Here is a 12528-nt window from a genome sequence, read left to right on the forward strand (position 1 = left end):
AATTCAAAACTCATGTACTTCTTGTTCTTTTAAAACAGTTTTTATTTAAGAGAGGTGATGGATTCATAGGACATTCATAACTTTAAGACAAAGTTACTAACTACTAATGATCATGTAATGAAGACACAAACACAGATAAGCACATAACATAGAAAACAAAAAACAGAAGAAATAAGAACAAGGAATGAATCCACCTTAGTGATGTCCTTGAGCTCTTCTATGTCTCTTTCTTGTCTTAGCTGCTCCTCCTTCATTGCTTTTAGATCTTCTTTGATTTCATGAAGGATGATGGAGTGCTCTTGATGTTCCACCCTTAGTTGCTTCCAATAATTGTGTGGAAGAAAATGTATCCCCTGAGGTATCTCAGGGATCTCTTGATTTGCAGTCAAATGTTCTACCACTGAGCTATAGACCCTTGATGGAAGCTTTTGTCTTCCCTTTCCTCTTTCTAGAGGTTTCTCTGGCCTTAGGTGCCATCAATGGTTATGGAAAAAAACAAAAAAGCTATGCTTTTTACCACACCAAACTTAGAATGTTGCTCGCCCTCGAGCAAAAGAAGAAAGAATAGAAGAAGAAGAAGATATGGAGGAGATGGAGGGAGATGTGTATTCGGCCATATAGGTGGGATTGGGTGGGAAAGAGATGTTGAATTTTGAAGGAAAGTGGGTGTTTGGATGTGAGTGGTAAAGAGTTAATAGGGAAGAGTGTTTATTGGAAATAGATGATTGAGAAGAGAGAAGAGAGTGAGTGGAGGTAGGTGGGGATCCTGTGGGGTCCACAGATCCTTAGGTGATCCTGTGAGGTCCACAGATCTTGAGGTGTCAAGGCATTTACATCCCTGCACCAATTTAGGCATGCAAAATGCCCTTGCACACAACTCTGGGCGTTCAGCGCCAGGTTGGTGCCCATTTTGGGCGTTCAACGCCCCTTTGCTGCCATTTCTGGCGTTGAACGCCAGAACCATGCTTGTTCTGGGCGTTCAGTGCCAGGATGCTCCCATTCTGGGCGTTCAGCGCCAGAACTATGCTCTGTTCTGGCGTTTGAACGCCAGACAGATGCTCCTCCAGGGTGTGATTTTTCTTCTGCTGTTTTTGATTCCGTTTTTGATTTTTTTGTTTATTTTGTGACTCCACATGATCATGAACCTAAGAAAACATGAAAAACAATAAAAATAAGAATTAGATAAACATTGGGTTGCCTCCCAACAAGCGCTTCTTTAATGTCAATAGCTTGACAGTGGGCTCTCATGGAGCCTCACAGATGTGCAGAGCTTTGTTGAGACTCTCCAATACCAAACTTAGAGTTTGGATATGGGAGTTCAACACCAAACTTAGAGTTTGGTTGTGGCCTCCCAACACCAAACTTAGAGTTTGACTGTGGGGGCTCTGGTTGACTCTGCTTGGAGAGAAGCTTTTCCTGCTTCCTCTCCATGGTTGCAGAGGGAGGTCCTTGAGTTTTGAATACAAGGGAGTTCTCATTCCATTGAAAGACTATTTCACCTCTGTCAACATCAATCACAGCTCTTGCTGTGGCCAGGAAAGGTCTTCCTAGGATGATGGATTCATCCTCTTCCTTTCCAGTATCCAGGACTATGAAATCAGTAGGTATGTAAAGGCCCTCAACCTTTACTAATACATCTTCTACTTGTCCATAAGCCTGTCTTCTTGAGCTGTCTGCCATCTCTAGTGAGATTTTAGCAGCTTGCACCCCATAGATTCCCAGTTTCTCTATTATAGAGAGGGGCATGAGGTTTATACCTGAACCAAGGTCACACAAAGCCTTAAAGATCATGGTGCCTATGGTACATGGTATTATGAACTTTCCAGGATCCTGTCTCTTCTGAGGCAATGTCAGTTGATCCAGATCACTTAGTTCATTGATGAACAAGGGAGGTTCAACTTCCCAAGCATCCATGCCAAACAATTTGGCATTCAGCTTCATGATTGCACCAAGAAACTTGGCAGTTTGCTCTTCAGTGACATCCTCATTCTCTTTAGAAGAGGAATACTCATCAGAGCTCATGAAGGGCATAAGGAGGTTCAATGGAATCTCTATGGTCTCTAGATGAGCCTCAGAGTCCTTTGGTTCCTCAGAGGGAAGCTCCTTATTGATCACTGGACGTCCCTGGAGGTCTTCCTCCTTGGGATTCACGTCCTCTCCTCTCCTCAGAGGTTCGGCCATGGCGCTTATGTCAATGGCCTTGCACTCTCCTTTTGGGTTCTCTTCTGTATTGCTTGGGAGAGTACTAGGAGGGATTTCAGTGATCCTTTTACTCAGCTGGCCCACTTGTGCTTCCAAATTTCTAATGGAAGACCTTGTTTCATTCATGAAACTTACAGTGGCTTTAGATAGATTAGAGACTAGATTTGCTAAATTGGAAGCATTTTGGTCAGAGTTCTCTGTCTGTTGCTGAGTTGATGATGGAAAAGGCTTGCTATTGCTAAACCTGTTTCTTCCACCATTATTAAAGCCTTGTTGAGGCTTCTGATCCTTCCATGAGAAATTTGGATGATTTCTCCATGTTGAGTTATAGGTGTTTCCATAAGGTTCACCTAAATAATTTACCTCTGCTATTGCAGGGTTCTCAGGATCATAGGCTTCCTCTTTAGAAGATGCCTCTTGAGTACTGTTGGATGCAGCTTGCATTCCATGCAGACTCTGAGAGATCATATTGACTTGCTGAGTCAATATTTTGTTCTGAGCCAATATGGCATTCAGAGTATCAACCTCAAGAACTCCCTTCTTCATAGGCGTCCCATTGATTACAGGATTCCTTTCAGAAGTGTACATGAACTGGTTATTAGCAACCATGTCAATGAGTTCTTGAGCTTCTGCAGGCGTTTTCTTTAGGTGAATGGATCCACCTGCAGAAGTGTCCAGTGACATCTTTGATAGCTCAGATAAACCATCATAGAATATATCCAGGATGGTCCATTCTGAAAGCATGTCAGAAGGACACTTTTTGGTCAACTGTTTGTATCTTTCCCAAGCTTCATAGAGAGATTCACCTTCTTTCTGTCTGAAGGTTTGAACATCAGCTCTAAGCTTGCTTAGCTTTTGAGGAGGAAAGTACTTGGCTAAGAAAGCCGTGACCAGCTTATCCCAAGAGTTCAGGCTGTCTTTAGGTTGAGAATCCAACCATAATCTAGCTCTGTCTCTTACAGCAAAAGGGAAAAGCATGAGCCTGTAGACTTCAGGATCTATTCCATTAGTCTTAACAGTATCACATATCTGCAAGAATTCAGTTAAGAACTGAAAAGGATCTTCAGATGGAAGTCCATGAAACTTGCAGTTCTGCTGCATCAGAGAAACTAATTGAGGTTTCAGCTCAAAGTTGTTTGCTCCAATGGCAGGAATGGAGATGCTTCTTCCATGTAAATTGGAATTAGGTGCAGTAAAGTCACCAAGCATCCTCCTTGCATTATTATTATTTTCGGCTGCCATCTCCTCTTCCTGTTCGAAAATTTCTGAAAGGTTTTCTCTGGATTGTTGTATTTTAGCTTCTCTTTAATTTTCTCTTCAGAGTCCTTTCAGGTTCTGGATCTGCTTCCACAAGAATGTTCTTATCCTTGCTCCTGCTCATAATACAAGGAAGAATGGACAGAAAAATGATAATAATAATAATAGAGATCCTTTATACCACAGTATAGGGATCCCTTATGTGAGTAGAAGAAAAGAGGAAGAAATTCGAACACAGATAGAAGAGGGGGTTCGAATTTGGTGATGATGTGAGGAAGAGATGTTAGTTAATGAATGAATAAATAGAATAGGATGAGAGAGAAGGAGGGAATTTTCGAAAATCATTTTTGAAAAGGGGTTAGTGATTTTTGAAAATGGTTTTTGAAAAATTAGTTAGTATTTTTCGAAAATTTTTTTTTGAAATAAAAAAATAAAAATAATTAGTTAATTAAAAAGAAATTTTTGAAAAAGGGGAGGATATTTTCGAAAATTGAGAGGGAGAGTTAGTTAGGTGGTTTTGAAAAAGTTAAGAAACAAACAAAAAGTTAGTTAGTTAGTTGAAACAAATTTTGAAAACCAATTTTGAAAAGATAAGTAGTTAGGAGGTTAGAATAGATATTTTGAAAAGATATTTTTGAAAAAGATAAGATAAGAAGATATTTTTGAAAAGATATGATTGAAGTTAGTTTTGAAAAAGATTTGATTTTTAAAATCACAATTAATGACTTGATTCATAAGAAATCACAAGATATGATTTTAGAACTTAAAGTTTGAATCTTTCTTAACAAGTAAGTAACAAACTTGGAATTTTTGAATCAAAACATTAATTGCTATTGTTATTTTCGAAAATTAGTTATAAAAATAAGAAAAAGATTTTTGGAAAATATTTTTGGAATTTTCGAAAATAACTAAAAATTTTGAAAAAGGTTTGATTTTTGAAAAAGATAAGATTTTCAAATTGAAAATTTGATTTGACTCATGAGAAACAATTTGAATTTTAAAAAAATTTTGAAAAAGTCAACTCAATTTTCGAATTTGATGAGAGAAAAAAGGAAAGATATTTTTTTGATTTTTGAAATTTTTATGAAAAACATGAAAATTATGCAATGCATGAAATTTTTAGATCAAAACAATGAATGCATGCAATAATGCTATGAATGTCAAGATGAACACCAAGAACATTATGAAGATCATGACGAACATCAAGAACACATTTTTGAAAAATTTTTAATGCAAAGAAAACATGCAAGACACCAAACTTAGAATTCTTTAATGCTTACGCACTAAGAATTCAAGAATGCATATGAAAAACAACATACAACACAAAACAAAAAATCATCAAGATCAAACAAGAAGACTTACCAAGAACAACTTGAAGATCATGAAGAACATTATGAATGCATGATATTTTCGAAAAATGCAAGATGCATATGCAAGTGACACCAAACTTATAATGTGACTCAAGACTCAAACAAGAAACAAAAAATATTTTTGATTTTTATGATTTTCTAATTTTTTTGGATTTTTATTCTATATTTTTCGAAAATTAAAGGAAAAATATGGATTCCAAAATTTTTAATATGAATTCCAGGAATCTTATCCTCTAAAGCTCCAATCAAAGGGTCAGGCATAGCTTAATAGCCAGCCAAGCTTTAGTATGTAACTCAGACATGATACGCCTGACATTCCTTACATTCAACAGCCAATTGGCTAAGAAAGACAAAGAAGCTCTTCTCTTGAGTATAAGAATTGAGACATGGCTTTACAGCCAGTCAGGCTTCAACATGCTTCATGAAACACTAGAATTCATTCTTAAAAATCTTGAATAAAATTTTTGAAAACATTTTTATTTTTTTTTTTCGAAAACAGATGAGAGATTTTTGAAAATATTTTTGAAAAATTTTTGAAAATAAAATAAAAAGAAAATTACCTAATCTGAGCAACAAGATGAACCGTCAGTTGTCCAAACTCAAACAATCCCCGGCAACGGCGCCAAAAATTTGGTGGACGAAATTGTGATCACATTAATGTAGTACTCTTTGTTATTGTATGGAATCATTATTATGGCTCTTTACTATGTGTGGACACAACTCCGTTCAACTAACCAGCAAGTGTACTGGGTCGTCCAAGTAATAAACCTTACGCGAGTAAGGGTCGATCCCACAGAGATTGTTGGCTTGAGCAAGCTATGGTCACCTTGTAAATCTCAGTCAGGCGGATTTAAACATGATACTTTATTAGATTAAAATAAACAATAAAAGGGATAGAGATACTTATGTAGATTCATTGGCAGGGATTTCAGATAAGCGAATGGAGATGCTTTTCGTTCCTCTGAACCTCTGCTTTCCTGCTATCTTCATCCAATCAGTCTTACTCCTTTCCATGGCTGGCTGTATGCAAGGGCATCACCGTTGTCAGTGGCTACATCCCCTCCTCTCAGTGAATCATATGCTCACGCACCCTGTCACGGCACGGCTATTCATCTGTCGGTTCTCGATCATGCTGGAATAGGATTCACCCTCCTTTTGCGTCTGTCACTAACGCCCAACACTCGCGAGTTTGAAGCTCGTCACAGTCATTCAATCATTGAATCCTACTCAGAATACCACAGACAAGGTTTAGACCTTCCGGATTCTCTTGAATGCCGCCATCATTCTAGCTTACGCCACGAAGATTCTGGTTAGGAGATCTAAGAGATACTCATTCTAGCTTAATTCATGTAGAACAGAAGTGTTTGTCAGGCACGCGTTCATAAGGAAGAAGGATGATGAGCGTCACACATAATCATCACCTTCATCACGTTCTTGGGTGCGAATGGATATCTTAGAAGAGAAATAAGAAGAATTGAATAGAAAACAGAAGTACTTTGCATTAATCTTTGAGGAACAGCAGAGCTCCACACCTTAATCTATGGAGTGTAGAAACTCTACCGTTGAAAATACATAAGTGAAAGGTCCAGGCATGGCCGTGTGGCCAGCCCCTCTGATCTAAGAACCAGGCGTCCAAAGATGTTAAATACAATAGTAAAAGGTCCTATTTATAATAAACTAGCTACTAGGGTTTACATGAGTAAGTAATTGATGTACAAATCCACTTCCGGGGCCCACTTGGTGTGTGCTTGGGCTTGGGCTTGAGTGTTACACGTGCAGAGGCCATTTGTGGAGTTGAACGCCAGTTTCTGTGCCAGTTTGGGCGTTCAACTCTGGTTTTGGATCCTTTTCTGGCGCTGGACGCCAGAATTGGGAAGAAGGCTGGCGTTGAACGCCAGTTTACGTCGTCAATTCTTGGCCAAAGTATGGACAATTATATATTGCGGAAAAGCCCTGGATGTCTACTTTCCAACTCAATTGGAAGCGCGCTATTTCAAGTTCTGTAGCTCCAGAAAATCCACTTTGAGTGCAGGGAGGTCAGAATCCAACAGCATCAGCAGTCCTTTTTCAACCTTTGAATCTGATTTCTGCTCAAGTCCCTCAATTTCAGCCAGAAAATACCTGAAATCACAGAAAAACACACAAACTCATAGTAAAGTCCAGAAATGTGAATTTAACACAAAATCTATTAAAAACATCCCTAAAAGTAACTAGATCCTACTAAAAACATACTAAAAACAATGTCAAAAAGCGTATAAATTATCCGCTCATCAAGCAAAAAACCAAAAACCCTTTAAACCAAAAGGCAAGGGTAAAAGGATCCAAAGCATTGAGCATGAATGGTTAGGTGGGCCTAAAAGAAACAAAATCTTGTCCTAAGAACTCCAAAGGTACAGTGTCCCTAGCTATATGGTTGTGGTGTGAAGGTGTCAAGTAAAAAGCTTGAGATTGAGTAGTTATAGTCGTAATCCAAAGAAAAAGAGTGTACTTAAGAACTCTGGACACCTGTATCTAGGGATTCTAGCAAAGCTGAATTACAATCGAAAAGGGGTTCACCCAGTTAAGTGTCTGTGGCATTTATGTATCAGGTGGTAATATGGGAAAATAAAGTGCTTAGGGCCACGGCCAAGACTCTAAAAGCTGTGTTCAAGAATAAAAAAAGAACTAAACTAGGAGAGTCAATAATATCATCTGGATTCTATGTTCTCAAGGATGCAACACTTCTGAGCTTCAATGGATAGTGAGATGCCAAAACTATTCAGAAGCAAAACGCTACTAAGTCCCGCTCATCTAATTGAAACTGAACTTCATTGAAAACTCTGAGATTTATTGTATCTTACTCTTCCTTTTATCCTACTTTGTTTTTAGTTGTTTGGGGACAAGCAATAGTTTAAGTTTGGTGTTGTACTGAGTGGATATTTTATACGCTTTTTGACATCATTTTTATATAGTTTTTGTTATGTTTTATTTAGGTTTTATTATATTTTCCCAGGTTTTAGTGTAAAATTCATATTTTTGGATTCTACTATGAGTTGTGTTTTATGGTAATTTCAGGTATTTTCTGGCTGAAATCTGAGAGTTTTGACAAAGGCTGATTCAGAGGCAAGGAAAGCGTACCAGATGCTGTCAGGAACTGACCTCTGTGCACTCAAGCAAGCATTTCTGGAGCTACAAATATCCAAATGGAGCGTTCTCAATGGCTATGGAAAGCTAACATCTAGTGCTTTCCAACAATATATAATAGTTTATACCTGTTTTTGGCGATGAAGGCCCAAAACTGGCATTCAACACCAGCCATCTACCCCCTTTTTGGCGTTGGATGCCCAATAGGGAGCAGCCGGTGTCCAACGCCCAAAGGGGAGTCCAAAGTAGGCATTCAACGCCCATGGAGCCTACTAGCACATGGAGACACTTTTAGCTCAGCCCATACACTCACCAAGTGGGCCCCGAAAGTGGATTTTTGCACTATAAGCCTAAGCATATCATATTTCTGCAATTCTTAGTTATTAGATTAGTATATATAGGAGAAGATCACCCTTGTTTTAGGATCTTTGACCACCATAGAACATTATTCCATATTTTCGAGTTTCACTATACAGTATGAGCCACTAAACCTCCTAGGAGAGCTCCTAACCTTAACCTAGGAGGTTTAGTGATTCATGCTGATAGAAAAATACAATGGTAAATGTGAAAGTGGGCAAGAGTCCTTAACAAGGGTGAACTCTTGTCTATATATACTAATCTAATGACTAAGGATTACAGAAATAAGATAAACTAAGTTGACAGTGCGACTAGGGCCCACTTGGTGAGTGTTTAGGCTAAGTTTGGGTATCTCCCACATGCTAATGTCCCTTAGGGGGGTTGAACACTGGCTAGGTACCCCCTTTTGGGCGTTGAACTCCAGTTGTTCCCTGTGGACGCTGGACACCAGGAATGGGGCTGGTGGCTGGCGTTGAACGCTAGTTTTGGGACTTCATTTCCACGAAACAAAGTATAGACTATTATATATCTCTGAAAAACCCTGGATGTTAGCTTTCCATAGACGTTGAGAGCGCGCCATTTATACTTCTGTAGTTCCAGAAAACCTCATTCGAGTGCATGGAGGTCAGATCCTAACAGCATCTGTAGTGCTTTCTCTGTCTCTGAATCAGACTTTTGCTCAGCTCCCCAATTTCAGCCAGAAAATACCTGAAATCACTATAAAACCCACGAACTCAAAGTAGAATCCAAAAAATATGAATTTTGCACTAAAACCTATGAAAATATAATAAAACTTAAATAAAACATAGTAGAAACTATATGAAAGTAATGCCAAAAAGCGTATAAAATATCCACTAATCAGAACACCAAAATTAAACTGTTACTTGTCCCCAAGCAACCAAAACAAAGTAGGATAAAAAGAAATATAAGGATGCAATAAATTTCAGAGTTCTCAATGAAGCTCAGTTTCAAATAGAAGTGCGGGACTAGTAGCTTTTTCCTTTTGAATAGTTTTGGCATCTCAATTTCCATTGAGGCTCAGAATGATTGGCATCTTTAGGAAATCAGAATCCAGATGATATTATTGATTTTCCTAGTTAAGTTTTTTTTATTCTTGAACACAGCTTTTAGAGTCTTAGCCGTGACCCTAAGCATTTTGTTTTTTAGTATTACCACCGAATACATAAATGCCACAGACACTTTAACTGGGTGAACCCCTTAGGATTATGACTCATCTTTGCTAGAGTCCCCAGACAGTGGTGTCCAGAGTTCTTAAGCACACTCTTTGCTTTGGACTACGACTTCAACTGCTCAATCTCAAGTTTTTCACTTGACACCTTCACACCACAAGCATATAGTTGGGAAGTAGCTCATTTGAACTGCCTAGGCTGAGATTTCTCTTTTAGGACCTCCTAACTATTGATGCTCAAAGCCTTGGATCCTTGCTCTTGCCTTTTGGTTTTAAGAGCTATTGGCTTTTTGCTTTTGCCTTTTGGTTTAAAGAGCTATTGACATTTTCTGCTTTTTACTTCTTTTTCTGCTTGCTTTTTTTTCACATAAATATCTATGTTTTCTTTTATTACTTTTTGCTGCTTTTTCTTGCTTCAAGAATCAATTTTAAGATTTTTCAGATTACCAATAATACTTCTCTTTTATCATCATTCTTTCAAGAGCCAACATTCTTAACTCCAACATCAAATATGCACTGTTTATTCATACATTCAGAAAATAAAAGCAATACCACCACCTCAAATAATTGAACTATTCCTAATATAAAACTCGAAATTCATGCATCTTATTTTTCTTTTTCAATAAAATAATTTTTCTTTTAAGCAAGGTGAGAGATGCATGGAATATTTCATAACTTTAAGACATAAAGACAGATGATCATGCACTTAGAAACAGACAATAGAACAAAATACATGGAAAACAGAAAAATAATATAAGCAACAGGGGAGTAAAGGGAACGAATCCACCTTAGTGATGGCGGCTACTACTCCTTCTAGAGGATCCAATGGAGTGCTTGATTTTCTCAATGTCACACCCCTACCTCAGTTGTTCTTCCCTCATAACTCTTTGTTCTTCCGTCATGGCTCTTTGATCTTCTCTGATTTCATGGAGGATGGTGAAATGATCCTGATGTTCCATCCTCAACTGATCCATGCTACTGCTTAGTTATCCAAGAGAAGTGTGCAAATGATCCCAATAGCCTTGGGGAGGAAAATGCATCCTTTGAGGCATCTCAGGAATTTTTTGTTGAGGCAGCTCCACATGCTCTTATTAAGGTGCACGTGTGGGCTCTCTAGTTTGCTCCATCCTCTTCTTGGTGATGGGCTTGTCCTCCTCAATAGGAATGTCTCCTTCTATGATAATTCCAGCTGAATTGCATAGATGACAGATAAGGTAGGGGAATGCCAACCTTGCTAAGGGGGAAGGCTTTTCATTTTTCTTGTACAACTCTTGAGGTATTACCTCATGTACCTCCACCACACTTCCAATCATGATGCAATGAATCATGATGGCTCTATCTATGGTCACTTCATACCGATTGCCAGTAGGGATGATGGAGCGTTGGATAAATTCCAACCATCCTCTAGCTACTGGCTTGAGGTCAAGCCTTCTCATTTGGATAGGCTTGCCTTGAGCAGCCCTCTTCCACTGAGCTCCTTCCACACAAATGTCTGAAAGGACTTGGTCCAGCCTCTGGTTAAAGTTGACTCTCCTAGTGTAGGGATGTGGGTCTCCTTGCATCATTGGCAAATGGAACGCCAACCTTACACTCTTCGGGCTGAAATCCAAGAGACGCCCCCAGACCATGGTGCTCCAATTTTTGGGATTAGGGTTCACACTAGTGTCATGGTTTTTAGCAACCCATGCATTAGCATAGAACTCTTGCACCATTAAGATCCCAATTTTTGGGATTGGATTGGTTAGGACTTCTCAACCTCTCCTCTGGATTTCTCTTCAGATCTCCGGGTACTTATTGTTTTTGAGCCTAAAGGAGATTTCAGGAATCACCCTTTTTTGCCACTAATTCATAGAAGTGGTCTTGATGAGCTTTGGTGATGAATCTCTCCATCTCCCTAGATTCAGAGGTGGAACCAACTACTTTCCCTTTCCTCTTCCTAGAGGATTCTCCAACCTTGGGTGCCATAAGTGTGAATGGAAAGAAAAATACAAGGCTTTTCCAACACCAAACTTAAAAGCTTTGCTCGTCCTCGAGCAAAATAAGAGGAAAAGAGTAGAAAAAGAAGAGAATAGAGTAGATGGAGAGGGATAGTAGATTCGGCCAAGAAGGGTATTAGTGTATGGATGGTGTGTGTATGAACGGTAGGAAGAAGGGGTATTTATAGGGGTGGGATAAGGTAGGTTCGATTGAATGGGTGGAAATTGGGTGGAAAATTTTGAATTTGAAGTTGGTAGGGTTGGTGGGAGTTATGATAGTTTTGGGAAGTGATATGGATGTGATTGGGTTAGGTTTATAGGGAAGAATGTATGGGAAAGAGTGAAAGGAAGAGAGAGAAGAAGGTGGGGTAGGTGGAGATTTTGTGGGACCCACTGATCCTGAGGGGCTAGGGAATTTGAGTTTCCTGCCCCCTTATGGGCGTTGAACGCCCAGCTCTTGCTCCTGGCTGGCATTCAACACCAGCTATGTGCCTCTAAGTGGACGTTGAAAGCCCCTGAGGGTGTTCCTGCCTGGCGTTCAATGCCAGGTCTGTGCCTCTGTTTGGGAGTTGAACGCCCAGGGTCTACCCCCTGACTGGCGTTTAATGCCAGGTTTCTGCCCTATCAGTGGCGTTCAATGCCAGTAATGTACTCCCTGGCTGGCGTTCAACACCAGCAATGTGCTCTTCATGGGCGTTGAACGCCCACTCTGGCTTCCCTGGCTAGCGTTCAATGCCAGCAGCATCTCTACCCCAGGGTGTTCTGTTTCCAGCTCTGACTGTTTCTGTTTCTGTTCTGACTACTGCACATGATCATAACTCAAAGAAAATATGAAAATTAATCTAATATAACTTAAATATACATAAAGAGAAATAAGAAAACATTAATTATTAATGGGTTGCCTCCCAAAAAGTGCTTCTTTAACGTCACTAGCTTGATGGTTAGCTCCTTACGGAGATGGATAGAGACTCAAAATTCCGCCCCTTACAGTGAATTTCTTACTTGTGCTCTCATGCATAAGTTATACATGTTCAAGAGACAGGATTTTGCATGT

General features: G+C 39.2%; 1 non-coding gene across 1 annotated transcript; it reads left to right on the plus strand.

Annotated features, from left to right (window-relative positions):
• Window positions 1-2940: 2940 nt before the first annotated feature.
• On the plus strand, window positions 2941-3048 carry LOC112753444 (small nucleolar RNA R71). Its single transcript, XR_003177832.1, has one exon. It is a non-coding gene; the product is annotated as a small nucleolar RNA R71 (small nucleolar RNA).
• Window positions 3049-12528: the final 9480 nt, after the last annotated feature.

The sequence above is a fragment of the Arachis hypogaea genome, chromosome 15 (genome assembly GCF_003086295.3).
Source record: "Arachis hypogaea cultivar Tifrunner chromosome 15, arahy.Tifrunner.gnm2.J5K5, whole genome shotgun sequence".
NCBI classification, from domain to species: domain Eukaryota; kingdom Viridiplantae; phylum Streptophyta; class Magnoliopsida; order Fabales; family Fabaceae; genus Arachis; species Arachis hypogaea.